At 42.8% G+C, this 27918-nt stretch overlaps 2 long non-coding RNA genes and 1 pseudogene across 4 annotated transcripts in view; 2 read left to right on the top strand and 1 right to left on the bottom strand.

Annotated features, from left to right (window-relative positions):
• Nucleotides 1-268: 268 nt before the first annotated feature.
• Nucleotides 269-26317, top strand: LOC131512222 (uncharacterized). 2 transcript variants are annotated; one of them, XR_009262036.1, is made up of 4 exons: nucleotides 269-526; nucleotides 2051-2096; nucleotides 12666-12838; nucleotides 26244-26317. It is a non-coding gene; the product is annotated as an uncharacterized LOC131512222 (long non-coding RNA). The 2 variants fall into 2 exon arrangements; XR_009262035.1 differs by lacking the exon at nucleotides 26244-26317 and adding an exon at nucleotides 20089-20307 and having other exon boundaries at nucleotides 270-526.
• Nucleotides 3838-27918, bottom strand: part of LOC131512221 (uncharacterized) — a 63944-nt gene continuing 39863 nt past the window's right edge. For both annotated transcript variants that reach the window (XR_009262034.1, XR_009262033.1), the window contains 2 exons: nucleotides 17411-17621; nucleotides 3838-4974 (listed from right to left, as the gene is read on the bottom strand). This is a non-coding gene — a long non-coding RNA (uncharacterized LOC131512221). The remainder of the gene's footprint in view (nucleotides 4975-17410; nucleotides 17622-27918) is intronic.
• On the top strand, nucleotides 14990-16111 carry LOC131512220 (glyceraldehyde-3-phosphate dehydrogenase-like; annotated as a pseudogene).

The raw sequence follows: 27918 nt of genomic DNA, 5'->3' as shown, positions 1-27918 counted from the left end.
GGCCCTGGTAGTGTTCACGTGGTCATGTGCTTTGGGCAATTTCGAAAAAAGATATCTAATCTTGATCAGTTAACACCCTGGTGTCTTTCCACTCTGACCTCCTTTCTGTCATGCTTCTCCTTGTTTCATTCAGCTGGCCTTAGAGTACGTGTATTTTTGAGATCCAGTTAAGGGGAAGTTAATCTGGGGAAATATTTTGTTTCATTTTAATAGGATGTATTTATATGGTTTGGTGGCCATCACAGTATAAAGAGGGGCTTCCCAGTTGATGCCTACCACTACTGTGCTGACTCACAAAGCAAAGTTACAAGGCAGATATTGTTACATGAATGTGTCTTGCAGCAGCTGGCCCCAGCATTAGCTGTGCAACGGAGGAGTAACACAGTTTCAAATTTATGAAACTAGAACGTGGTCTGTGGGAAATTTTCCGATTGTCAAACGTGTAAAATTGTGAGCGGAGGATGTGCTTCCCTTTGAGGTCTCCTCGAAATGAACATTCCCTCCCATCAGCAATATACTTGACAAGGTATGGTGGAAAATGTTTGGGTTCTGTGTTTGGCAGATGTGTTTGGGTTTGAATCTTCTCTTTTTGATATTTATAAACCTCAGTTTACTCTCCTGTAAGAAAGGAATAATAATATCTTTCCGAGTTACGATGGGAATAGCTACCGTTGAACACTTTGTCTGCCAGGCACTGGGCTTTACAACAACTCTGTGCGGTGGATACTGTTATTATTCCCATTTTACAGACGAAGTTATCCAAGGTCATACAGTAAGTGGGAGGTGGCCTCCATATCTACCAGACTCTTCCATGAGGATACAAGATAGGATATGGAATGTTTCTAGCATAAACCAGGCAGAGTCATCATCCAATAAATGGTAGGGATTGTTATGAAACCCACCACAGATCTCTCTCCCTTCTGACTGTCTATTGTAGCAACAAGCTCAACTTCAGAGCTTGCAGAACACAGAGCTTGCAGAACAGAGCTTGTCTCTGTTCCTTTCTCCTACATGGTTCCTTTCTCCACTAGCAGAAGGCTTTATGTTCTTAATTATTACTCTTAGCCAATCTATCTTATTTTTGGAATTAGATAATAAATTATTTTAAAAATACAAAAACACTATTATACCACATTAATAAAACTATTATGATTGTTGATATATTCACTAACATTCTCTACATGTTCTAAAGTTTTGTTATAAATCATTTGTATGCATGCATCATTTAAAATATTACATGTTTTCTAGACCTGCAATGATATTTTATAATTGACATTTCCTGAGTCACTACATAGCCTTTAGTCTTATTAAAAGTCTTTCTTCAACCAGAATACACTATTCAAATTTTGTAATTTGTGAAAAGGACATTACATACCATGCAGAGTGTTTCTCTATTTCTGTTCAGGCAGTCATTCATTCAACCAATATTTACTATTTACCATGTGCCAGATATTGTCCTCAGTTTTTAAAACTTGTTTGTACATGCAATTGTTATATAATTGTATTCAAGGTTTAAATATAAGTATATATGTTTTATATATATGTTTTTTAAAACACCATTTTTTTTTTCATTGTTTTAAAACATTTTTCAGGTCTTCATAATTATCACTTTTGGTGGCTGTATAATGAATGTTCCATTAAAAATATCTGCCATACTATGCCACTTATTAAACTATTCTTGGACATTTAAATAATGCTTTACCATTGGAAAGAATGCTATAGTGAATATCTTCATACATAAAACTCTTCTCATCTGTTGGATTATTTCTTTACATTAAATTCCTTTAAGTCAGGGGACTGAACTTTTTTTGTTTGTTTGTTTGTTTTGGACAGCTATTGTCTTCCAAAGGACTTTAAGAATTCACGTTTTCATCAAATGTAAAGATATCGCAAACACTTGCATATTGTTACTTTAAAAATGTTTATTAGCACATATAAAATAGTACCTCCTTTTTCTGTAGCTTTGCATTTCTCTAATAATTTGTGAGGTTAAACATTTTTCTACTTCTTTTTAAAACAAGTTTATTAACTCTTAAATTGTCTACCACAGGGCTGTGTTAAGAGGACCAACACCAACAGTAACATGGATCAACACAGTGAGTGATAAGTACTGAATTAGGTCCCTGTGGTGAATCTTCATATGAAGATTGTGATGGGGACCATGATGGGGAGAGTGTGAGTTGGAAAGGCTGTCCAAACCTGGGTTCATATCTTTCTTCTTCACTTGCCTGTTGGGAAAACCTGGACTTCAAGTCCATTGTGTATAAGATTGCATGAACAGTATAAAACATCAAAGGTTGTGATGAGGCTTAGGTAACGCTGAGGCAGAGACTGTATCCTTAGCACACAGCACAGGGCCTAACATGCAGTAGGTGCCCGATAAATATGTAAGCTCGGTTAAGCCCTGATAACACAGAAGTCCCCAGTAAACGCTAAACCTTAAGATATTTTCCCTCATCTCCTGGAACTAAAAACCTGGATATGACAATAAGATATAAGAATAAAATCGTAAGTTCTTTATGCAGATATTTTCACAGGGAAGGCTTTCCATATAGAAAGAGTGCATTCTAGGGAGTGCAGAGGACTCTTGATAGAAGTGAGACAAGAATAACCAACATGACTTGGTTTATCAAAAAGGTGGGAATGTCCAGAATAGCCATATCCATAGGGAATAGACTGTGAAGTAATTGTTGCCAGAGACGGGGGAAGGGGAAACGAAAACCAGCTGCTAATGGGTATGGGATTTCTTTGGGGAGTAAAGAAAATATTATACACTTAAATAGTGGTGATAGTGGTACAACTTAGTAAATATACATAAAATCACTAAATTGTGCATTTCAAAGGGGTGAATTTTATATGTGAATCACATCTAAAGAAAAAAATTAGAAGTATATTCTTTTCTGTGGCTTATAATTTAGAAACCATGCCAATTAAGCAAATTCTAAGGGAAGGTTAAATACGGAATTTATTCAAAGGCTCTAATATTTCACTTTTGCATGTGACTCAGCCCCAAATTCAGAAACTAGGAGAGTGGTTGAATAAATTTTGGTACCAATTGCCCCTATCATCAAGAAGAAACTGTAAATATGTCTTGTTATGCTTTCCTACCCCAAATTAGCTACTCGTTTCCTTGAATTAAAAAGTATAAAGATCACTATTTTCAATGAGCCTGGGTCCGTTTAATGCTTAACAGTGTCTTAGGAGTTGCTGAGAGCATATCATAGCAGAGGGCAACAGATCACAGCACCTTGATATTATTCACATAAAAGCTGATAATTCCTTGGATAAAAATGGTAGAGATGCCTTTACAAGGTCCCTTAACTACTCAATCAGAAAGCAAAAGAAGGCAGTTGAAGGTCGGACCACCACCAGCCTAACTATGTTTCTACTTTATAATTACCTTTTTTTCTGATGCTACCTTTTAAAATATCTTAGGTTACCTTTCTCTTGTCCTTCAAAATGTCTGAACAAATAATTTATTACTGCATAATTTAGTTATTTCAGTATGAAATGGTCAGAGAATGGGTATCTGTGATATTGCAATTTTATAATTAGACATACATATTTGGTTCTTGACACCGAGCTCCTAAAACCCATGGCATTTCATAAGTGAGGACAGTGACAAAGGTACCTTTTGTTATATTAATGAAGGGACTTTTGGACTGCCCTGTGAATTAGGGCTCGTTGCCTGTGGAATCAACCCTGTGATTCCAGGGTTACATCTTTTAGTCCCATCCCCCCACCCCCCACCTCCAGGAGGGGGGAGGGGCTGGAGATCGAGTTCAATCACCAAAGGCCAATGACTTAATCAATCATGCCTGTGTAATGAGGGAGGCCTCCATAAAAATCCAAAAGGACTGGGTTCGAAGAGCTCCCGGGTGTGTGAACCCATGGCAGTTTGGGGTGGGTGACTTGCTCTGGAAGGACACGGAAGCTCTAAGCCTTTTTTCCAAACCTCGTCCTGTAGGTCTTTCCATCTGGCTGCTCCTGAGTTGTACCTTTCTTGATAAAGTGGTAACCTAGTAAGTAAAATGTTTCTGACTTCTATGAGCAGCTCCAGCAAATTAATCAAAACCAAGGAGGGGGGCCACCTGGGTGGCTCAGTCGGTGAAGCATCCCACTTCGGCTCAGGTCAGGATCTTCCGGTTCGTGAGATCAAGCCCTGCATCAGGCTCTGTGCTGACAGCTGAGAGCCCAGAGCCTGCTTCAGATTCTGTCTCCCTCTCTCTCTGCCTCTCCCTCACTTGTGCACTCTCTCTCTCTCTCTCAAAAATAAATATTAAAATAAAATAGAATGAAAAAATGAGGGTGTCATGGGAACCTCTGAGTCTGTCAGAAGCAAAAGTAGCAAGCCTAGACTTGCCAAAAGCTATGCGAAGTGGAGGGCAGTCTTGTGGGACTATCTCTGTAGAGACAGCATGAGAAACCTATTGAGTTGAATTGTAGGATGCCTAGTGGGTGTTGGAGCATTGCTTGGTGTGAGGGGAAAAATTCACACGTTGGAACTAGGTGCAGAACCCTTAGTGTCATATGCCCAAAACAACTACACATAGTCTAATCGTATATTAATTGGTATTAACCAATAGCATTTTTCTGCTGAAAATTCAAAAGAGATTTATTTTAGCTGTATCTGTTCCAAAATGTAATAAGTTTATGTGAACAGTCATGTGAAGAACATAACTGCATGATATACACACAGTACCGTGTATCAGACACGGTGGCAAACATCGGACTGCAATGTGTTAAGTGTCAATTTATCCTAAAGTTGTTCGGTAATATGTGAAAAATGTGATTTGGCTCCTTGTTGTGTGGTTTCTTTCGCTGCACGTTCTCCAGCTGTTACTTGCTTGATGGCACTCAGAATACCTGGCTAGACACTCTCGAAGTTATAAGTCAAACATGGAGGAATCAGTCTGACTTGGGTTTCCTGCTTGAGCCAACAGGAAGTAAAAATTAGTCCTCTGCTGTTTTGTCCTATTTAAAGGTTAAAAAAAAAAAAATCCTATATGTGGGAAGCAACCAAAAGGCTTCTGCTAAAACAACTGATAAAGCCTACACAATAAGTAATGACTTAAAATGTTAAATGGATTTTTTCCCGTTAACAAACTCAGAGTAGTTTAATCCTAAAGTGCATGTATCAGAGAGGAATCAACACGTGCTCAGTTGAACCTGAGGGTTGATAGAGGGTCCAAACTGGTAGAGAAAAAATATCCATATTGCCCTGTTTCCACTTTATTGTAGTCCATAAGATTCCTCAAAAAATTAAAAATAAACTACCCTACGACCCAGCAATTGCACTACTAGGTATTTATCCAAGGGATACGGGTTTGCTGTTTCGAAGGGGCAAATGCACCCCAATGTTTATAGCAGTGCTATCAACAATAGCCAAAGTATGGAAAGAGCCCAAATGTCCATCGATGGATGAATGGATAAAGAAGATGTGGTATATATATGCAATGGAGTATTAGTCAGCAACCAAAAAGAATGAAATCTTGCTATTTGCAACTACATGGATGGAACTAGAGGGTATTATGCTAAGCGAAATTAGTCAGAGAAAGACAAATATCATATGATTTCACTTATATAAGGACTTTAGGACACAGAACAGACAAACACAAGAGAAGGGAAGCAAAAATAATATAAAAACAGGGAGGGGACAAAAACATAAGAGACTCTTAAATATGGAGAATAAACAGAGGGTTGCTGGAGGGGTTGTGGGAAGGGGGGTTGGGCTAAATGGGCAACGGGCATTAAGGAATCTATTCCTGAAATCACTGTTGCACCACATGCTAACTAACCTGGATGTAAATTAAACAATAAATAAATTTAAAAATATATTGTAGGCCATAGGAGATTATAGTGAATGTTCCTTTTAGTGGAAATTTCTTTCAACTCTTGCTACTTAACAAAAGGAAGCTTACCTCTAAGAAGCCAAGATTTGGGAAAGGTTTGTCTGCTCACATCAAGACCCCCTCCCCTTGTTTTATTCTTATTTTTCTGTCTTTGAACACTCAGAAGCTCTACTCCCTGTCCAACACACTAAGAATGAAATGGTCTTAAGTAAGATCAGAAAGCTCTGGAAGCCAGGTCACTGATACCAGGCATTGGTTCCAGAAATGAATGGATGTGGTTCTCAGAGGGAAGTTACCCCAAGTTTGAGCTATTCTAGAACAGTCATTTCTAGACTGGCATTTCTCCTAGCAAAACCTAACCTTTGAATGGAGAGAGATTGTTCCCATCTGTCCCCACCTGTTCTTTCACTTCCCATCTCCTCTTCCACATCTTGAAAGCCGTGGCTGGGAAAAAAAACCTCAAAAAAAGGGGAAGTCTTCAGAGTAAGGAAACCCTTCCTGTTTGCTTTTTTTCCTGATTGGCTGAGTTGGTATGGGAAGAGAAAAAGAAAACAACAAAACTGTCCTATTCAATTAAAGAGCTAAGGATTTAAACACTGGCTCAGTTCATTTGTCCCTGAATAAATTACTTAAACCCCTCGGGCCTCGGGTTCCTGATCTATTAAATGGGCATAAAATATACGTCCTTGCTGGTTTACCCTGAAGAAAGTATCTGACACATAAGTGCTTAATAAATGGTGTTGGCCTTCCTGTGTGTTCTGGGAGGTGCTTTAGGCTGTGGCTGGGAGGAAAGGGAGGTTTGCCTCTAGCCTCTGCCCAATCACGGTGCCAGATGAATGTCCTGGGTGATCCCAAAGGCAGTTTCAGTTCATTAGGCACACCTTGTGAAAGGGGTTCACAAGGGCTCAATTAAAAATGTCAGATGATACCAGCTTGTTCAGGGATCTCTCCATAACACTTTGAGGGGTTCCTTTAAATCAGGACATTATAAAAATACTAGAGGATTTTTACGATGGACAAATTCACACTGTAGAACAAAGTATACCCAATTTTGAAATAAACTTAGATATAACTATGTATATAATTATATCTGCAATTCATATTTTTATTATAATTCAGCCTTTACTGATACAAAGATGGCAAAAATGAAATGAGATGAAAAACTGTATAATCAGTAGGTGAAAGTAGAACAAAAATGTAAATCAAGGTGGAGCAGCATCCCCAGCCACATGCTCACACTTCCGATTTTAGAGAATTGTAACGTTGCCAGTTTGAGCAAGGCCCCCTTAACAATCCCACAGTCCGGCCAATCACCTGAAGCATGTCATCACTTTAGATGCACGTGAAGATTACAGTCACTTGTTTCCTGATTACCCAGGTCACTTTTTAAAAGCATTTTATTTACTTTTTTGTATACATACCCACCTATAAAGATAAATTGATATAAATGGCACCATACACATGCGTCTTCAGTCCCTTTCTTCTCTTACATTATGGCCTGTGCCAGCCCTTGTCTCCCGCCCACTTTGCTCAACAAAATAACTTAGGTTAGCAACTCCATCTATCCTTCTATGAATGAGACCACCTTACACAAAATCCAAAGATGCCCTGGTCTCTACAGCTTCAGCCTAATCTTTCTCCACCTTCTACATCAAGAACTAAGTTGTATGATGTTCGACATGCTACTAGAAAGATAAACCAATATACCGTAGAACTATTTTCAAAAGCGAAGTTGAGATAGATGGACTTATCAGTCTTTGGTTAAGCTTGGTGCTTTGCACGTAGCACGTTGTCAGTAAAATCTTGATTCTGGAACTATTTCTAGTTTTTACTTGTTCCCCCCCCCCCCTTCTTGGTACCACTCTGTCTACAAGGATGAATTTTCAGAGGTTTCTGGGTAAAAATTTTAGCCAAGACATATGTATGTTCTGGGGGGGTGGGCACATAACACCCTGAAGGTCAAAGGAAAGAGTGGAGGCAGGGTGCGATTGGCCACCGTGAATGGATGTTTGAGTTACCAAGAAAAATGGGCCAGAGGTTCCATCCAACACCTGCAAACCAATTGCCACGTATTAATGTCTCAGTTGACATCAAAGATCTTATTTAGTGCCTTATTTTGCTTAGTGTCATAAGAAAAGTCCCAGCAAAAAGGGGTACCTGGGTGGCTCAGTCGGTTAAGCGTCCGACTTCGGCTCAGGTCATGATCTCGCGGTCCGTGAGTTCGAGCCCCGCATCGGGCTCTGTGCTGACAGCTCAGAGCCTGGAGCCTCTTTCAGATTCTGTGTCTCCCTCTCTCTCTGACCCTCCCCCGTTCATGCTCTGTCTCTCTCTGTCTCAAAAAAATAAATAAACGTTAAAAAAAATTTTTTTTTTTTAAAAAGTCCCAGCAAAGTAATGAGCCCCTCAAGTCTCCTGCTTCATATCTTTTTTAAAAAACCATTTCTTGTTTTTGTTAACATTTATAAAAGAAATAAAGATGGAGTGTGCAGACAGAGAGGGGACACAGAATCCGAAGCAGGCTCTGTCAGCACAGAGTCCGATGCAGGGCTCAAACCCACGAACCGTGAAATCATGACTTGAGCCAAAGTTGGTCCCTTAACTGACTAAGCCACCCAGGTGCCCCTCCCACTTCACATCTTAAAGCTTCTTCTTAGGGTCTCCTTTCCTCTCTGAGGTTGCCAGGGCCCAGAAGGTCTCTCCTCATTCCCCATTGAAACTGCTTCAAAGAAAAAACCAGAGGGACACATTCACACTAATATCATATCATAAATGAATAATAAGAGAACTTCAACATACATACCAGTATTGTTTGCGATTTTATAAAAACCAAAGCATTATTTTTAAAAAGAAAAATCCAATAGGGTAGTTTTCAAGGATAATAGAAACACAGGAAGAAGTCCTGCAGAGCCTTTCTAGCACTCCTGAGTGCATACATAAGCCTCCATAGAAGGTGGCCCTGAGAAACCATTACGAAGAGCACAGGGCTAGAGTCAAGAAAAGCTGCGGGCGTGATTCCAGCTCAGCCATGCACCAGACACTGGAACTTAACAAGTCACTTCACTGTCTAGGCCCCAGTTTCCTCATTTGTAAAGTGAAGGTCTTGAACTAGATCACTTCGAAGACACTTCCAGCTCCAACATGCTGGGATTCTAGGATTATAATGGCCCTTTTGAGTGGACCACATTATCTGGATTTAAAAGAGATAGCATGCTTGCCATGATACCATAAAGGACTTCTTGGCAAATCCAGAATGGAAAGCTTCTTTTCTGCACGGAACCCACCCCTCCACCCCCTCCCACCCTTAAGGTGGAGAGCATGACTCAAGGAAAATTTGAACTCCAGTTCAACACAAGTATTGATCAATGACGTGCTATCTCATAAGACTGTTCCACTTGTTCTCAGTTTTCTGTCTATAAAAACAAAGTTTACACTAATGACAGGGTGATCTTTTTAAATATGAAAAAGGGGCACCTGGGTGGCTCAGTCGGTTGGGCAGCCGACTTCGGCTCAGGTCATGATCTCGCGGTCCATGAGTTCGAGCCCCGCGTCGGGCTCTGTGCTGACAGCTCAGAGCCTGGAGCCTGTTTCAGATTCTGTGTCTCCCTCTCTCTGACCCTCCCTCGTTCATGCTCTGTCTCTCTCTGTCTCAAAAATAAATAAAACGTTAAAAAAAAAAATTATAAATAAATAAATAAATAAATAAATAAGAAAAGCTGACCATGCCACCCCCTGCTCAATCATCTGGTAGTTTTTCATCACCTACTGTAGCAAACACTGTCAGTTGCCAACTCAGCAGCCATTTGTCCTGTTCCCCCTACTTTTTCTCAGAGGCCCAAATTTGTTCCAGTATTCTCTACCTGGCCATGTACTTCAGAAGAAGTGGGTCTGTCCCCTCCAAGGGGTGAGTCCAGGTTGGTCTGAGCCAGTCATGGTGGTTGCATTCCCCTTGCCAGTGAATGGTTTAGGGTTGGGCATGTAATGCAGTTTTGGCCACTGAGGCATGAGGATTAGTCTGTCAGGAGATCATCTTAAGAAAGATTTTCCTCCCTGATTAGAAAGACACAGATCAAGTCAGAAAGCAAACAAACCAACCTCTCTTCCTCTTTAGTCATCTTGCGATCCAAAGAAGCAGCAGTCTGAGGATAAAGGATCATACCAAGAATGGCAGAGCGAAAAAGTGGAAAGAGCCTAGGTCCTTAATGACAGAGTTGAGCCACTGAATTCAGCCATCTTAGAACCTCCCTGCCTTTGAGCACATTACATATGCTAATCAATGTTCTTCAGTGTTTAAGTCAGTAGTGTTGGAGGTTTCCATTCGTGCAGATGAACACATGCTAATACATCTACAGTGCAAAACTAGCATATAGTTTTTGGTACACAAAGCCCTTCATGATCTAATTGCCTCATCTCAGTCACCATCCATGAGGCTCTAGTCACCCTAGCCTTTGCCTAGCATGCCCACCTCCAAATTGTGCACCCTCATAAACACCACTACTCATCTTTCAAGTTCCAACAAAAGTATCTCCTCCTTTTTAAAATTTTGCTTAACTTCCTCGGGCAGGCCCTGCTGTACCGATTTCCAACAGTGTATCGTACATGCCTCCATTACATTGTTACCATTTGCATGCCAGTCGACCACACTAGACTGTGAACTTCTTGAGGGCAGGGGCCTCCAGGGCCTGTTTCTCTTATATTACCAGTCCCTGAGCGTATTTCTGTCTCATGGGCATGCTGAATGAATATAACACCTGACTTTACCTATCATTTTAGGAATAGAGCTCACCCTTAATTTGGAAAGTTTAATTCCTGTCTATCTCAGTGTGGGCCTTGCCCCGACTCAAATGCACAGAGGTCTGAGTAATTGAAATGTCTGAGACAACATAACCACCAGTTCCTGAGACCTTCACAGACTATGAGTGGTGGCTCTGGAGTTAGTTATGTTTGACAGTCTGACAATCAATCATGTTCTCTTCATTAAAATAAATGAACAATGGAGGGAAATGTGCCCACTCCATTTGGGGAGTAGACGAATCCTATCCTATAACTCAGCTTCGAGATGAAGAAGTGCATAAGGCATAGCGAGCTACCTCGGTGATCCATCCAGCGTGAGGACATCAGGGCAGGCTAATATTTTAGAGTGACCAAAATTCGTATGAAGGAAATGTGGAACAGGGAGACTTCAGACCACAAATCCAAAACCTAAATCGGTTCCGCTTAAGCTTTCCTCTATGTTGAGAAATTGCCTCGCGGAGATCGGACACCATCTTCCACACCAGCCTGCGCTCTGCTGTTCTCTGTCCCCTCCACACACACTACACATATACGAACATTGGGTGCTACCTACTATTCAACGTCTTTCTGTAAATATCAGCAGCTCCCCTGAGTAACCATTTAAAAGTTCACATCTGCCCAGGGGTAAAACAAATGACACACCCTGCAATGCACAAGATAAGCCAGAGAACTGGAACACACAATTTCAGCAATTCCTTATTCAGGCCCAAAGCATTCTTTTGGGAATGCAGATCACCTTTAGCGGGACAGGGGGCGAACAATTACACTAGGGGTGCGATGACTCGTTTCAACAGCATAATTCAAATATCTTATTCATGTTGCAATATAATCGAACTCCTGAGGGGTTGCTACACTCCTCGAAGGAAAGAAAAAAAAAAAAAGTGATAAAGGAGAAAATGCAGAGCAATGACATGGCGGGGTAAGCAGGTACCGGAGGCTGAAGGGAGTCAGGGTGAGCGGGATGCTGGCCGCCCACTAGCCTTCACGGAGCAAATAGGGAAATTCCCCTCTACTGTTCCCGGAGTTGTGGGGCCCCACTGACCACTAACATGGTCTATGGGAAAAACATGAATGCTAGCCCAGAGTCATTTGATCATCAAAACGTGCTGAGTACCTACTATGCGCTAGCATCGGGGGTGCAAAGAGAAGACAAAATTCCTCCCCCGGAAATAGCTCTCCCAATAGTAGGGAAGATAGACAAAACAGCGTGGCCAGCGCTAGAACAGAGAGGGAGAAAAGACACTTGCCGGGAGACAGTGAATTCTAGCTGAGAGTGCTGACACAGGCCTCACAGGACGCGTGCTTAAAATGCCTTGAAAGAGGAGTAAGAAGGGTCTCTCCTGGGCCTACACAAGGCTCACAAACAAGGTAATGTGTCAAACGACAAGTTGCTGGGAGTAGTCTGGAGTGTGTGTGTCAGATACACACAGCAGGGCAGGGTGAGGGGCCACGTTTACACCTAGGCCCAGGCCCAACCTGCCTTATTTCCCCCCCTGGCTGCTCCTGACTCACTCTCACATCCCTAAACACCACTCCCAGGCCTTTCTGGACCTTCTCTCCTGAACACGTGCCCTGCCGTCCACCTCCAATTTCCCTCACCCTGTTCCCTTCTCTGCCTGGACATTTCATCTCTGTGTGAAGCCTCCCCACATCCTTGGGCAGAGCAAGGTGCTTGTCCCTCTGTCCCTCTGCCCACCTCCTTTTGGCCACTTGGTAGGATGGACTATGTTTCTACTTTAAAAAGGCATAGACACAGTCCCTGCCTTCAGGGAGTTTGGGAACCAAAAGCCCTGAAACACAGAGCAAGACACAAGCCACAAGTGCAGGCCCCAGTGCCCAGATGACCACCACAAACTGAGCTGGCTTGTTATGACAAAGGTGCAGGGACCGAGGGCCATATCCTTAAGAGAGCTCCACTCTGCCCATGGCCCTCAATCAACCCTTTTGATTCCAGTATCTCGCACTGCACTGTCTCAATCCATGACCTCAATTTTGTTTCATCCCTTTACTCCTCCATTTCAGAGATTGCTCTGTTCTTCTCCTGCCCCACAACCAGCTGTCCAGAAACAACATGATAACAAGTAAGAGCACAAGCTGTGACTTCACCCAGAGCTAGACTTGCCTCCCAGCTGCAGCAACCCAATGACTTGCTGTGAATTGAAGGAGATGACAGCATTTAACTGCTCCAAGACATGGTAAGCACTCAACAATCCACAACTCCCGTGGCTGTTGATTAGCCTTGGGGTCATCCATCACTGCATCCACCTCCAAGCTTCATATCTACTGTCTTTTGAGTTCCAACAATTTTCTCCCCTCCCTCTCCTCTCCAACCTGTCCCTTATCCTTCAGCAAGAGTGACAGATCCTGTATAACTGTAGGACCTCACAAGCTTCATAGGGGAGGTGGCTTGGATGATGGGTCTAAAAGACAAGTAGCCTTGGGATCTGTGGATCTGAAAAGAAGAGGGCATACCAGAAAGTGGGAAATGGTGAATAAAGACAGAGACAGGAAAGTATGTATCTAGAGTTCTTGTAGGGGAATGTAGGGTCTCTGGTTTGGCTGGATGGTGGGGTCAATGCCAGAGATATTAAAGGTCAAGACAGACAGAGGCTGGGACCATCATCTGCAGTTTCGGGGAAACCACAAGCATGGATTTGTGGGGGTAGGGGAGGGGGGAGCAGGCTGAAGGGTGACTGTATATGAGATGCATTGGGAAGAAAGAGACCCAAGATACAGGTCGCTCCTCAGGGGTGACCCTCGTGTCATACAAAACACACAAAATCGGAAGCCCTGAGCTCCAAGATCTGCAACCAATGAAGTGAGCCATCTTGGGACTTCAGTTGGCTCATCGGCAAAATGAAAAGCTGGACTTTCCTGTGGAGTTACCCAAGTTCAAATACCAGCCTGGCCACTTATCAGAACAAAAAGATCTTAGGTAAAGTCTTGAATATTTTGATGTCTTCATTTCCCTCATCTGTAAAATGATGGCAAGGGCCCTACTTTCCTTATGGTGCTGCTGCAAAGACAAAGCATAGACAACCATATTGGCATGAGATAGGAACTTAAAAAGGAAAAGATCTGACTGTTAAAAGTCCTTCCAGCTTAAAAAGAAAAAAAAAAAAAAAGATTCACAGTCCCTCCTATGACAGTCCTATCCTATTCAGAAAAAATCCTGGAACCTAATCTGGGCTAGTCTGGGGTACAACATGAAAATTTCCTTCTGATCCATTAAAAAAAAAAAAATTGCATCCTTAATGATCCTTTCCAGATTGTCTTCAGAAAATGAAAATGTATCATTAGGAAGTTAGAAAAGCAATTGTAAAAGTCTTGGAAATAATAAAACTCAGTTAAGCCTTTGATTTCTAACTCAGACTTGGCCTGCATTTAGAAGAGGAAGGGCTATCCAACAGGTATGCAGGCACACCGCTTGTGTCTTCCCGTGACTCATGGAGACTCTGGAAAGCAAACAGACCACAAAACTATAACCAAGTGCTTGCTCAAGTCCACCAAACCTTCTATGTCCCCAAGTTTGTCTGTGACAGGTCAGTTTTGACCCCTTCCAGAATCTGAGGACCAAAAAGATGATCTATTTCAAGACTCTGACCAAGAAGGTCCTGTTTCAGTTCTTAAAAAAAAAAAAAAAATCCCAAGAGTAAAAAAAAAAAAAAATTACCAAGTGTTACTAGTCCTATTCCACCCTTCACATACCTTGCACTTACTTACCCACCATTAGGAAAACATTTATCACACTAGCGGGTTTCTAGATGTCTGTCTCCCCAGAGACTGAACATAAGGATATGTCTACTTCATGTTTCACTCCCAGTGCCTCCTGTATGACCGTCACCATACCTACTATATTTTCAACCCCTGTGATCCAGGGCAGCCTGAAACCACAGTGCATATTCTTGCAATTACACCTACCGCATCCCAAAGGACTGAAGGAAAAAATACCCGGAATACATGAGCGAATGAGCATTCACATCCCATGCCATTCTTTCCACCCCAGATACCCTTTCCTTTCATTTTTGAGACTTCTCAAGTCTCCTCTGGAAGGCACTTCCTTGTTGATCGCCACTCACTTCTGACTGTGTCTCGCCACCGTGCCTCTCTCAGCAGTTAGCACTCAATGCATGTTAGAGGAATTCTCACCTCTTTCACTCTGAAGCAGTGTGCTACATTGAGTAGGCTCTCTCTGAGCTTTGCCCTTTTGGCTCTCCTTCTACTTCATCTACTCAAAAAGTCCCCACTTCTTAAGCCTCCTTCTTCCTGCCCTCCTTTCCCACAGATGAAACATCTTTGAGGTGGACCGAGCAGGGCACAGGTCAGAGATTCTCACCTGACTATTCATCACAATCATCTACAGAGGTTAAAAAATAACAGACGGGGGCTCTCTGCGCCTCCCCACTCAACAGACAGCAGCATCTTCGTGTGCAGTGCCAGCTACATCCTCCAGACATGATGGTGGAGGTCAGAGTGAAGGGATTTGACCTTATTGGGTACTTTGTTACCAGCGCTGCTTTTAAATCTGGCAAAGTAAATATTGTCATCCCAAATGACTTCTTCGTTGACCTCAACTACACGGTCTATGTGTTCCAGTATGATTTCACCCATGACAAATTCAATGGCACAGTCAAGGCTGAGAATGTGGAACCCGCCGTCAACAGAAAGCCCATCTCCGTCTTCTAAGAGAAAGTTCCCAAAAACAGCATGGGGTGATGCTGGTGCCGCATATGTTGTGGAGTCTGCTGGTGTCTTCACTACCATGGAGGGAGCTGGAGCTCACTTGAAGGCTAGAGCTAAGAAGGCCATCATCTCTGCCCATCCTGCTGATGCCCTCGTGCTTGTGATGGGCGTGAGCCATGAGAAATATGACAACTCTCTCAAGATTGTCAGCAATGCCTCCTGTACCACCAACTGCTTGGACCCTCAGGCCAAGGTCATCCATGGCAACTCTGGCACCGTGGAGGGACTCATGACCACAGTCCATGCCATCAGTGCCACCCAGCAGACTGTCAATGGCCCCTCTGGGAAGCTGTGGCGTGATGACTGAGGAGGGGCCCAGAACGGCATCCCTGCTTCTACTGGCACCACCATGGCTGTGGGCAAGATCATCCTTGGGCTGAATGGGAAGCTCACTGACATGGCTTTCCATGCCTCCACCCTCAACATGTCAGTTGTGGATCGGACCTGCCACCTGGAGAAAGATGCCAAATACAATGACGTCAAGAGATGGTGGAGCAGGCATCGGAGGGCTCCCTCAAGGGCGTCCTGGGCTACACTGGCCAGGTTGTCTCTTGCAACTTCAACAGTGACACCCACTCTTCCACCTTTGATGCCGGGGCTGCATTGCCCTCAATGGCCACTTTGTCAAGTTCGTTTCCTGGTATAATAATGAATTTGGCTAAGGGAACTGGGTGGTAGATTTTGTGGTCCAGATGGCCTCCAAAGAGTAAGAGCCCCCTGGATCACCAGTCCCAGCAAGAGTAAGAGGAAAAGAGAAGCCCTCAGCTGCTGGAGAGTCCTTGCCCCAACCCTTCCCCCCACACACTGAGAATATCCTGACCTCTATATGGTTTCCATCCCAGACCCCTTGATAAAGGGGAGGGGCTTGGGGAGACCTGCCTTGTCATGTGCCATTAATAAATACCCAACCAAAAAGAGAGAGAGAGAGAGAGAGAGAGGAAAATAACAGATGGGCATGTGAGATCATTGCTTTCTAGAAGGAAACCGATCACAAGTCACTGTTGGAAGTGTTTGTCTGTGGAAGGAAGGACTGAAAGCTGGATGGAAGGGGCAGACACTTTCTTTTCTGTACTGTGAATTTTTACTTTGGGCATGCATGTCATTTAATTTTCTTAAAAATGGAAAAAACAGATCCTCAAGGTCTGTTCCCAGATACGATTATTTAGTATATCCAGGAAAGGGCCTCGGCATCGGTATTTTATTTAAAATTTGGGTGATTTTGATGCAAAGGCAGAATTGGGGCCCAAGGGAGAGAAAGAGGGTATATATGTGTTGTGTAGGTGTGAATGCACATGTGATTCTGTGTGGCAGGGAGGGGGTTGGGGGCAGGATTCCACAACTGAAAAATTCCTTCAATATTCCTTGCCTAGAAGTTTCTTCAGCCTTCTCCCCAGAAGCCAGATGAGACAGTGGGCTCAATTGCTTCCCCCTTAGGAAAGGCCAGAATGAAGCTTGCTCCCTATTGGAGGGCGAGTAGTGAATGGTGACAAGCATGGACTCAGGAGCCAGGCAACCCATGTTTAAGTCCTGGCCCTAAGTGTGCATCCAGGAACTTCTCTCTGCCTTCGTGTCCTCATTTAGTGTTGTGTGAACATGACACATGTTGCTATATCCAGAGTACTTAGAGCCAGGCCTGGCATGGGAAAAGCACGGTGCAATCACTATTAGCACAAACAGGTGACAGGTGAGCCCCTTCGTTATCATGAAAGTTGAAGCGGGTCACCCCCTTCGTCATCTGTGCCCCTGTGGTGCCTTATTGCTGGCCCCGTGGAATCACACCATAATGCCATTGTTTGGTCACATGCCTGTCTGCATTACTGGGATGTTACTGCCCTAAGGAAGACCCTGCTGCCCCTTTAATATTTTGTTGTCCCTTGGACATAGAGCAGTGGCCTTTGAGTGCCTGTAAAGCATGCCAAGGAAGTAGCCACTTAGTTACAAAGCTCCAGCATCCCTTTCTTCCAGAAAGCCATTCTTGACCTAGCTGAGTTTAACTATCTCCTGCTCTCTGTCCATGGACTCACCTCCTGGTAGCATGTCAACATTTCACCACCTTAGGCTGAGATTCCATCTCTCTTTCCAGGTGAGGGCTCCTTGGCGATAAGCCTTTTCTTCTCCTGTGTTACACACTTCCAGATTTCAGTGCATTTCTTGGCATACAGCAGGAGTGCAATAAATGTCTGTTGAGTCAGACTGCTGTTCTCATCTGGCCCCAGCTGACACTCTCTGCGACCCCTACAGAAAGCAACCAAGGTGTTAACTTGATGTATAGTCTCCATATCAATGTGGGTGGGGTGGGATGGGGTGGAGGTAGAAGGTGGGTTTCTCTCCACGAGAAGCATTTTTTTAGTAAACAGTCTGCAGATACTTGAAAAAGAGGAACATGTTGTGCCCTGGTTCTAAAATCCTAGGTAATTATACTTCATCGGCAGCCCGGCCCTTTGTTCTTTACCAAAACTGCATAGGAATAATCTTGCCATACTATTGCTACTATTAATAATGTGTAGACCTTATCACATTACAAACTGTATTATGAAAATTGAGTGCCAACACAGGGGAAAACTGATAGGACAAAGCTACCTCATTCTGTTGATAAGGGAGCAGACTTCCTTCGGACCGAAGTTAGGTCCCTTCTGGGCATGGGAACAAACTGCAGCCTCCTCAGCCCCAACCCCCTCCGTCTGCTCTGCTCGCACCAATCAAAGGGATCAGTGAGGACTTTGTGCCAAGTCCTGCCTCCTGAAGAACCCCCTATGCCTGCACCATGGCCAGCAGTTTGCATTCAGAGCAACCGGCAGGCCTTTCAAAACACAGGGACACAGCCCAATCCACACAGTGTTCGCTTTGTATAAGGACGTCTTCCTGTACTTTCCACTTCAGTCTCCCAGACCACACCTGTAAATAGGGTGCCGTCCTCACTTTTGTGTCTCACCCTCCTCCTGTGTGAACTATAAATTCTTCTAAGCCGAGAATGGGCGGGGGAGGGGGAGAACCGTCTCGCTAGATTCGCCCCTCTTCCTCCTTGGGGTTGCCCAGGGCTCCTTGGGAAGGCCTTGACTCCTTCGGATTGTGGTGCTCTGTGAGCATTCAACGTACAGCATTGCATCAGCGGGAAGGAGAAGGTTTCCACCTACAGTTCATTAAACACAGTTTTGCTGTGCACATCCTCCATTAGGAAGTAGAGCATCCAAGTCCAGCAATCTGCCGAAGGACACTGAGGAAAGTACCTCCTCAGGGCTTACTTTTGCCTACAAAAACCAAGAGAGGTCTGAGCCCAAAAAGGATGTGGTGTAACTTCCTAAAATCACCTCCTATTCTTTTTGGGAAAAGACTTGCCCAGAGACCCAAACTGATTTTCCTTATTTCAAATGCAAATTGCACACACACACACACACACACACAGGCACACACAGAGACACACACTGTGAGAGTTTTTATGAGGTAAATGGTGGTGTCGTGATCGTCCAAGTTCAGCACCACTTTTTAACTTTCCATCACCAGGCCTTATCTTTCCAGAAAACAGATGAAAAGGTCTGAGGGAGGGAGGTGATCATAGAGATGGGAATGGCTTTTATTAAAAGAGTGTTTTCCCAGACCTTAACTAAACCTCATCCACTTTTGTCAGTCAGGGCCGACAGTTGAGAGCAATATTAGAGGAGGTAATTGCATGTATCAGTCAACAGCTTTTGTCCTGCAGCCGCTGAGAATTACAGTAAAACGGGCACAGGAAAACAGCATACTGGATTAAAGGCAAAAAAGATCTTTCTCCAGTTTCTCTCTACTCACCAGCTGTTATGTTCGGCTGTAGAGACAGAAGCAGCAATAATATCTGGGGGAAATCTAGCCTACCACAGTCTGGTTTTTTTTTTCTCCTTCTGTTTTTCCTCCGCCTTAAACGTGATTAAGCTTTGACTTTAAAGAGAAACTTTCTCAAAAAGCATTCTATCTCACCATAGCAACTAAGCTATTGACCCTATATGAATTTTTCCCCCCATTCAAGTATATGAGCACATGTAAACCTGAACCTTCTACCATTGCTTAGACTGACTATAAAACAACCACCTCCAAGTTTTTGATATCACTTACTAACAGGGCCCAGTAGTTGCTTAAATAAACAGTTGGCAAGACACAGGTACGTACGCGGATGAAAAGTTCACATAGGGGTCCGAAATTCGCCCCCCTGAAATGCCTACGCCTATGCACCGGGCACAAATCCCCACAAGAGAAGTGTGGTTGTCACCAGGTCCCTGGTGCTGCGGACATCACACACTGGCCCCCATCCCCCAATACTAAAGGAACTTTAGGAACTTTCTCTCAACCAGAGAAAATAACCAAGTCTGTCCAAAAGCAGCCAGAGACTTTGGACACAAAAGAGGAACTCTTAGGGCCGAGGTGGCGACGGTACCTTAGAGGGGGAACCGGCTGAGCTGGGAAGGACAGAGACCAACTCCAGCAGGATAGCAGTGGTCCCAGGTCATTACTGAGTGCGTTAGTGAAACCAGGGGCAGCGCTGAGTTTGGCCAGCTCCACCATGACTCTGGCAAAGGTCAATTGGGATATGGGTGCGGCGGGCCACAATAAAGTTGTTGTTATTAATGAACTTGATCCTTAGATACTTTAAATCCTATAGCCACGATCGATTTCAGATGCAACAGTAAACACGCCTTTTTTTTCTTAATTTTTTTTTTTACTTTACTTACAGGTCAGAAACTGAGGTTTAGAGAAGTAAAGCAACTCAACCAAGTTAACATAACCAGTGAATAATACAGGCAGGATTCAAATCCAGCTCTGTCGTTCACAAAGCCGTGCTCATGCCGCCACAACTTCTTCTCCCTGGGGAGGGGGCACGTCCAGCAATAGTTGAGTATGGATGCCGGGGATGAGGGGAGCTATAGGATAAACCTGTAGCATTTTCCTGGGACATCAAACCCGTTCAAATATTAGTGAGTGTCAAATGGAACAGGAGGAGTAAGGTGGTGGGGGATTAAGTAATTGTATTAATCAATATTTTATAGCATTTTTCACATTAAATCCAATGGCTGTATTAGGGAGCAAGATGCAATATTGCTATTTTTAAAAAAGATTGAATAGGTAATGAATTAATATGATTCAAATTCAAACACTATAAATAGTACAAAGTGGAAAGTTTCTCCCTCCCTTATCCCCAAGCCCCCATTCCCAATTCCCTACTCACTAGGCAAATTATTACCTATTTTAGGCATATGCATATACATATATCATATATATATGTATATATATATATATATGATAGCAAGTATATATATAGTAATTTTTTTTTCTTTTTTAAGCAAATAGTAGCCCACTAGACATGTTTTTCTGCACATTGCTCTTTTTCATTAAACAGGAAACCTTGGAGTTCACATCTATAAACAACTCCCTCATTCTTGTTGACAGCTGTTAGTATTTCATTAAATTGATGCCTCATTATTTATTTAACCAATCCTATTAGTGGACTCTCAGAATGTTCTGAAACTTTGCTACTACAAACAATGCCTCAATTAATAATCCTTTACATGGATCGTTTCACACATTTGAGAATATGTATGTGGGATGCATTGCCACAAGTAGAGCTGCTAGGTCAAAGGCATTTGCATTTACATTTTGACAGATATTAACAAATTTCTTTCTCTGGAAGTTGTACCAATTGGCAGAAAGCCATTTCTCAGTATTATCAAACTCTTTTCAGTTTGCCAATCTGACAGGTGAAAAATGAAATTTCACTGTTGTTGTAATTTGCATTTTTCTTCCTATGGGTGGGGCTGAGTAGCTTTTCCATGTCCTTAAAAGCCATTTCTCGTTTAGTGTCTGCAAACTGTCCATATCCTTTGCCTACTTTTTATAGGGTTTGGGGCTTTTTTTCATTGGCTTGCAGAGTTCTTTATAGAGTACAGAAACCGACCCTTTGTCGGAGACTTGAGCCGCACAGTTTCGCCTCACCCACCAGTCTGCCTTCTCCCGTCAGTTTCCACTGAGAAACCCAGCCCCACAGTGGCAGCATGGCACTGGCAGCCTGACTGTCCCCATGCTGACCCATGTTGACCCATCCGCACCTGAACTCTCCTGAAATCTACTTGTGGCCTTGCCAAGCTCCCATCCACATCTTGGGTTCATCCCCCAGGGCCCGTTCTTGTCCAACGGATGTCCAAGTCACCGTGATCTGGCTATTGCATCTCCAAGCTCCTCTGAAGAGGTGAGGAAGTAAGAGAACGGTGAGAGCTGGTGCATATTCTCAACACCAGACCCCTACCAGGATCTCTACAGGCCACTGTGTCTTCTCCACTAAGCATGCCCGAGATCACGTAAAGTGCCTTGATAATAATAATCGCTCTCACGTATTGAACGTTTACTGTGTGCCAAGCACCAATTGAAGCACTTTACATCTACTTCCTCATTTCATCTTCAAAATTTCTCAAGAAGGTATTATTATCATCAACCTCTTCTACAGATGACAACACAAGTGACAGAAATGTTAAATAATTTGCCATGGGTCATATAATGCCAATACGAAGCCAGGACTGAAAGTCAGCTATATATCAACCTAACCCAACCCTGAAAATTGCTGTAATCTTCAGCAGATATCCTGGCCACCACTCAGGTTACATATATCACATGCATGTACACACATATACACACACTGTAATACAGGGAAATCTCACTAATTTTTTATGAGATTAACAAACACTTTATCCTTGGGGCGCCTGGGTGGCGCAGTCGGTTAAGCGTCCGACTTCAGCCAGGTCACGATCTCGCGGTCTGTGAGTTCGAGCCCCGCGTCGGGCTCTGGGCTGATGGCTCGGAGCCTGGAGCCTGTTTCCGATTCTGTGTCTCCCTCTCTCTCTACCCCTCCCCCGTTCATGCTCTGTCTCTCTCTGTCCCAAAAATAAATTAAAAAAAAAACAAAACGTTGAACAAACACTTTATCCTAGTACCAACATGATATGAGGTCCTGTGGGCTTACATAAGCAAATTAAAGATGTTTGGGGCCTTAGCTTGCCTAGTTTTAACCGAAAGTCACGTAAGTTGTACAAAAATCTAAGGAACTATCCAACTTTCCAAGAATCAAGGAAATAATATCTAGGAAAAGATGGCTTAAGAATTATGACAGGGGCTGGTCCCATGGGTCTACTTGGAAGTGATGCTGTGTTACTGAAACTTACACAACTCTCATATCCAAGGTAGAAGGTCATCCCAACCCTCAGCACATGCAAATGAAAAATCTTCCTACAATAAGTTGCTTAGGGATGCCTACTTCCACCTTATAGTTCCAAGGCCTAGGGCTATAAAACCAAACTTCCCCAACTCAAACCCACATCTCAAAGCCAAATATCCTGGGAGAGACACCAGAGTGACTCACTCGGCTGTGTCTCTGCCGTGCCAGATGAGGCCAGCTCATGTCTGTGCTCTGCCCCCCTCTGCCTCATTCCCTCGATGTGACCACAAGGGAAACAATGATCCGGTTGCATCTTCATCCTGACAGTATCAGTGCAGCCCAAAAGGACAACTTCTACGCCATCTACCTCGGACAGCTGTGGCTAAAGGACACAGTCAATGCCCTGACTGAGTGAGTCTATGCAGGAACTGGTAAAACACGACTCTCTTGCGCCAGTTCTGTAAGGGATTCCAGCCAGTGTATATGTTTAACTATACAGTCAGATTTTGGACACTCCAGCTCAAATAATCCAGATGGCAATCTAATCCAATTTTTAGTTCCTCTACCCATATTCCTTTTGATCGGTTGACTGTTAATTCATCCCTTGGACTGAAAGATAATCTATTCATTTATCATCCCCAAAACATTCTGAGTCCCTGTTGTGCTATAGGCACTAAAAATAAAAGGATCACACAAAAAAGTTCTTAATTATAAGGAACTTATTGTCTATTAAGTTACAGGAATTAAACTATTAAAAATTAAAAAACTATTAAAATTAAACTATTAAAAAAAACTATTAAAAGCAATTGCAATGCTAGGGAACTTCTGTTTGGATGGAAGTAAGAGTCCACGGGATGACCCTCAAGAGCTGAAACCAGGCAAGATGGCAAAGGATAGCCAGGGGAAGCGATGACTGAGCTAAGGCACTGGCAGGTCTAGAGGTAATAGGGAAAATAATCCAAGTAGAGGTGCACCGTGAGCAGAGGCCTGGAGATGAGAAAGCCATCACTCACTTGAGAGGCGACAGAAGTGAAGTATGACTGCAACCAGAAGGGCTAAGTTTGTAAACATGAGCAGGGGCCGGCTGTGAAAGGCCTTGCATGCTTTGCCAAAAGTGTCTGACCGAAGGTGGGGACAACCACAGAAATAAGTGTATTAAGCAGGACCATGGTACAACCACAGCAAAGCTGTTCAGGAGGTTAGTCATTTCATCATAGATTGTAAATGACTGTTGAGGCTTAACTGGTTAGTGTTTCAATAAGAGACAAAATCTTCAGCAAAAGAATGAGTCCCAGTGTAGAACTAGGAGAAATCAAATGAAATTGGTGTTGGTGGGCTAAGTGCCCAGATGTGAGAGACCCCATTGGTCTTTCCCAAATCATGCTAAACGATATCTACCATTTCTTTCATTAGCACAAAATTTCACACACACACACACACACACACACGCACACACACATGCAATATCACTTATACATCAGATTATTCATTATAGTATTAGTTATCACAAGATTGAAAACCTAAATATTTATCAGTTTGGGACTGTTTAAATAAATTATGGTAAATATATATATTAATTTTATATATATATATATATATATACACACACACACACATATACATATATATATATAATGGAATACCATGAAGCTATAAAAAAGGCTGAGGGAACTCATTATTTACTATGTAAAAAGAGCTTCAAGATAAAGTATTGAGCAGAAAATGCAGAACAGTGCATATACTACACTATCATTTTTCCCTGAAAGGTACTGGGAGCAAGTGGAAGGGAAATACATATGTATTTTTGTGTGCGTGCATAAAACAACCCTGGAAGGAGACACAAGAAAACAATCATATTTGGTAGCCAGTAGGAAGTGGGTAGCCAGGAGAAGGAGGCTTCACTATATTCCTCTTTTGTTCCTTTTGAATCATGTAAATGTATTACCTATTCAAAACCGTCCTGTCCTTGAATAGCTCACGGCCCAAACTGATAAACACACGTACAACAGGCAAGAGCTCATTAAAAATATCTAATAGGCTATAAAAAAAAAATATCTAATAGGCTATAACACGAAGGTAAGAGAGGGGTTAAACAAATACTTGGTCCTGGGCCAAGAAAAATACAATTGGAAAAGATCATATTCCTCCTATTTCAGCCAACGTTTCTGTTGAACATTTCTCAACTGTTCTCCAGGCCCACATCTTGCAGGCGTATCTTTACACCTGCGTAAGTTCAATCATGACTGAACACCCAGGGAGCTTTTTCCCCAGTCCCCTCACCTTACAGATGTGGAAACTGAAGTACAGCAGGGTGAAGGTGCTGGCTTCAAGCCAGGTGCGTGGTTGGCAATCTCCTACGTGAACCTATCATGGTGTCCCTTCCATTGGCAGACGCTGACACTACAAGCACAGAGCCAGCGATGTTGGCTGAAACACAATTTGGTCTGTGGAGACTCCACTTGCCAAATCTCTTTGGGGACCCTGAATAAACTGTGTGCCCACCAGCAAGTGAGATGCCACCTCCTCTCCCCTCAGCAGGGGCAAAGGTCAGCAAACTTGTCCAAGGAAGACAGAAGGCATCCTTTCCTGGGGAGTGTTCTTCAGTATCTGAGCTCACTTGGTCCTGGCCACCTTGTTAGACCAGCCCCCAAATCTTGGAACCTGTAGTTCGGTTTTCGTGCAGAACAGAACATGATCCTCTGTGCAGTTAACAAACTGAAATCTCAGCATTAAGTTGCAAATCTTGCTTTAAATGAAACAAAAGAATGGTCCATCAACTCATCATCCCCAAGCTTCAGCCTTTAATGTCTTGATAACAGTAGAGTGATCTGCTCTCATTTGCAAATCTGCACACACCCTGGCAGGCAGCCTATGAGCCCGGTTCAGCACCTTGTGGCTTCAGAAACAGACCAGGGCTTAGCCTGAGGCAGCTGGAGTCCTTAGGGATTTCAGAGCTCTGACTTGCTCACATTTCTTTCCTTTTTCCACAGAAGTGCTCTTCCTGTCCAGGACCTTTCCTTGCTCTTGAAACTCCACACAGTTAACCGTTGATCTCCCCTCTGCCCTCCTCATCAGCCTCTTTATTCTTCTTGCTCCTTCCTCTGAGCTTTCCAGCAGCAACCCCATCCTAAAAATAGCTCCCCCCCCTTCATCCTGCCTGCTGATTCATGGTCTTTCATGATCTTCCACAGTGCTCTTCCTTTTTTCCTTTCATTTCTAGGTGCCTTTAGAGTATGAGGGGGAAATCTCACTTCAGCAATTTAAAAATAAAACAATCATAATGTAAATCGCAAAAGTGGTGAATATTTACTGAGCATTTACTTTGTACCAGGCACTGAGCTAAATGTGTGTGTGTGTGTGTGTGTGTGTGTGTGTGTGTGTATCCAGCATGCATGATCTCAGAATAAAAACATCTTCTGAGCTATTTTTGTCTAGAAACAGAATATGATTGGTTTCATACTGTCTACTCTCTAAGATGACAATAATCGATTGTGTGACCATCTGACTGCTTTCAAGTAGCCCCTCATTGTGTGACAGCCACACTCTAACAAACCATCTGGCTGTATGATGCTTGCACTGTAGCCAGAAATGTAGCTCCCTCCCTCCTGGGGAGGGAGCCATGAGACAGAGCTGCATCAATTTTATTCTTATGCTACAAAAACTCAGATTTCAACATCTCTCACCAGAACCACATCACTCCTGCTTGACATGCTACCTCAGTTTGAAGCTACTCAACATGACAACCCAACAGCCTCAGTCTTAAGAGTTTGGAAAAGAAATGAGTGTAAAGATGAGCTTTGAAAATCTCTCACTTCTACCTACAAAGATTTTATCAAATGTAACTGCCTGGGTTGGGGACTTGGATAATATCTTCCTCATAAGGAAATTCCACTAGAACTAAATATCTAAATAACTCATGGAACTTGTGACACTATATTTTCTATGTACCAATTGTCACTTTTAAATTACTCAGTTGAACGTTCAGCTTATTCATCCTATTAAGATAGAATGGGAACCAGCCTCCCTTCCTCAACTCTTTCCCCCCTCTAACTGGTCTTCCTTCCACATGCTGCCAGAGTGGTATGACCAATAAAAATACTTGAGTGGAATTAGTAAACAGACATACGATCGCTTACCTATTTTGCCCACTGATATATTCCAAGATAAATGAATTAATCAGTGGTCAGGAAAAGCATATTAAAACAGGAAGTTCATTATTGCTTATCAATTTACATCTTTGGTTTTGTTTATTAATGATTCTTCCCAGTGCTGGCAGGGATGTGGTCAACCGAGAGCATCCTTATATTCTTGACAAGAGAATTTGACAACACGGTTTTTTGAAAAGCCTTCCTACTCTTTCGTTCCTAGGAATTAATTAAACTTAATAGCCTAAATATTGGACAGATAAAAGAGTTTTTTATATAGAAAATGTTTTTCAAATCTGAAAATATGAAAAGTTCAGCGATCATGAAATGTGCAGTAATGGTGGTACAGCCACTCAACAAAATCGTATGCAGTTACCAAAAATGATTACTAAATTTATATAATGACGAGTGGAAAAAGTAACAAAACACGCACATTGTGATGAATACCTATGTCAAACATTCAGAGACACATGCAGAAAAATGCTAACAAGAGAAACGTGGCTTCCCAATCCTGGCTTCCCAGATTGTAAATTGTGTAAAGTTACGTGGGTTCATCTCTGTTGACCGATTTCCTCATATTAACTATAATGTGATGATAAATTTAATAACAACAACAAAATAGCTGATGCCTTAGGAGTGCTGTAGGGAGGTAAATGAGTGCTGTGGCTGACAACATAAGCAGCGAACAGATAAGCTTACTATAACGATTACTATAAGGGTGATGGAACTGTGGTGCTCTGTCTTTGTTTTCTAAATCCTCAGTGACGTGCTAATAGTACACACATCAGGATGGGGATCTATTTATCTTTCTCCTCTCTCCCTGGGAGAAATGCCTGGATCTGGATGACTTCAGCCATGGTGCTATTGTCCTCTCCTTCCTAGAAATTCCTATAGAGCTTCCTGCTTGAAGCTATTGCTTGGCAGTGTTTTTATGCTGCCTGGAGTTCTTCATTACATTTTATATGTACATAATGATCCCCGACTCCCCACAACGTGGCTCTTAGGAATATGGCATTTTGGGTACCTCCTTATGGACCCTTTGGCACAGAACCTAATGTGCCACAAGCTAATTTGATTTTTAAAATATGTTGATTTGACAATCACACAGATAGAAGCATGCATATTGCCCATAATCGCAACATTAGTTCTTTTTCCATTTCTTCCTTAATCATATTTTATTTCCATAGTCACACAGGAGCTAAAGAAACAAATAAAT

This window comes from Neofelis nebulosa, chromosome 5, assembly GCF_028018385.1.
Source record: "Neofelis nebulosa isolate mNeoNeb1 chromosome 5, mNeoNeb1.pri, whole genome shotgun sequence".
NCBI classification, from domain to species: domain Eukaryota; kingdom Metazoa; phylum Chordata; class Mammalia; order Carnivora; family Felidae; genus Neofelis; species Neofelis nebulosa.
Note: the sequence above shows the minus strand (reverse complement) of the source record. Positions and strands in the feature narration are given on the sequence as shown.